This window comes from Brassica oleracea, chromosome C7, assembly GCF_000695525.1.
Source record: "Brassica oleracea var. oleracea cultivar TO1000 chromosome C7, BOL, whole genome shotgun sequence".
Taxonomy (NCBI): Eukaryota; Viridiplantae; Streptophyta; class Magnoliopsida; order Brassicales; family Brassicaceae; genus Brassica; species Brassica oleracea.
In genome coordinates, this window is record NC_027754.1 from 4,015,624 (window position 1) to 4,017,618 (window position 1,995).

Consider the following 1,995-nt stretch of genomic DNA (forward strand, 5'->3'; position numbering starts at 1 on the left):
ATCGGCCTGTCTTTGTAAGGTTGAGGGCTTCAAATGATGTGTTCAGAGGACGGTTCTGTTTTGATAAGAGAAGCCTTTTTCATGCTGATGTGAAAAAAGGAAGTAAAGATGTCTTGGAAGAGAAGCAACAGGCAGGGGAGAATTTCAGAAAAGATTCGTAACTGTAGAAAGGTTCTGAGTCGTTGGAAGAAGAAGAGGAGTTTCAACGCAAAGGAAAAAATCAACATACTACAAGACAGGCTAGAATGGCTACAGTCGAGGTCATACCCGTGTGCTTTTGCGGTTAGAAACACTATGATGGAGTTGATTCAAGCTTACAAGGAAGAAGAGGTTTTCTGGAGACAAAAGAGTAAAGATAAATGGCTCCTATTGGGAGACAGAAACTCCAAGTTCTTCCACTCCTCTGTCAAATCGAGTAGATCCAGGAAAAACATCACCAAACTGAAGGATGAACAGGGTAATGAACAATGGTCGGATGCGGCTAAAGCTGAAGTAGCCCTAGAGTACTTTAGGAAGCTCTTTGCGTCCTCAAGCCCAAGATCATACGATCCGGTTTTCCAAAGCATGATACCTAAAGTGACAGGCAGAATGAATGAAGTGCTCACTAAGGACATTTCGAAAGAAGAAGTCAAGGTAGCCATTTTCTCCATCAATCCCGAAAGCACCCCGGGCCCCGATGGCATGACAGGTTTATTCTTCCAAAAGTATTGGGATACTATTGGGGAGGATGTCACAAAAGAGATACAAGAAGTATTTATGACGGGACAGCTTCCAGCTGATTGGAATTTCACCTATCTGTGCCTTCTTCCGAAGACTAGCGACCCGGAGATTATGACGGATCTGAGACCTATAAGTCTCTGCTCGGTGCTATATAAGACTGTATCCAAGATACTGGTTCATAGGCTCCAACCGTTTCTTCAAGACATTGTATCAGTCAATCAATCTGCTTTTGTTAGCGATAGATTGATATCGGATAACATAGTGATTGCACACGAGGCAGTACATGCTTTAAAGGTGCACCCGTCGGTATCAGAAGAGTTCATGGCAGTGAAGACGGATATGTCGAAGGCGTATGACAGAGTAGAACGGAGTTACCTTTACTCCCTGCTGAGAGCAATGGGCTTTCATGAACGATGGAGCACATGGATAATGATGTGTGTAACCTCTGTCTCTTTCTCGGTTCTCATTAATGACCAACCCTTCGGTTTGATTAAGCCACTGAGAGGAATTAGACAAAGAGACCCTCTATCACCGTTTCTTTTCGTACTGTGCACAGAAGGTCTTTCACATATGATGGAGGTGGCGGAGGGGAATGGGATAGTACAAGGCATGAGATTCTCACAGGAAGGGCCGTCACTCCATCATCTATTACTTTTATAACATATATAATTTATTTGATATTATAGATATTCTTTTTTCATTTACAGATTCTACAGCTTATAAAAAGAAGATGTAAGGTTTTTGCCTAAAATACATAAGAAAGAGTTTTGCTTGTTATAAACCAAGGTCTGGTGGAAGCCCATATTCGAAGGCTCATATTCTTATGTCTTTGTATTTCCTAGCCCATATTGTATTAGGGTTTCATACTTATGTAATTCCCTATATAAAGGGCTCCTTATTGTCTAATAAAGATATAGACTTTCCCCTTATTTTCATAACACGTTATCAGCACGATAGCCTCTAGCCCTAAGCCCCCACGAAATATTCTTCAACTCAGCCGAAAATCATCAAACCCTAAACGCAAAGGAATCTGCCTCGGAACTTCAAAGAGGTCGTTCTCTCAAACCATGAGGACCCAGAAAACGATCAAGATATCAAATCGAAGCCCTCGCCGAGATGAATCCGTCAGTGCAAACCGCTTGTCGATCTGACCACCGATGCGCCCTCACGCACAGATACAGTGCGCACCGATTTGATTTGGAAACCAAATCCGATTCCAACAAGGATTTTCTAGCCGAACTCAACTCCTGTGCAAGATAAGTTTATCATACCTTA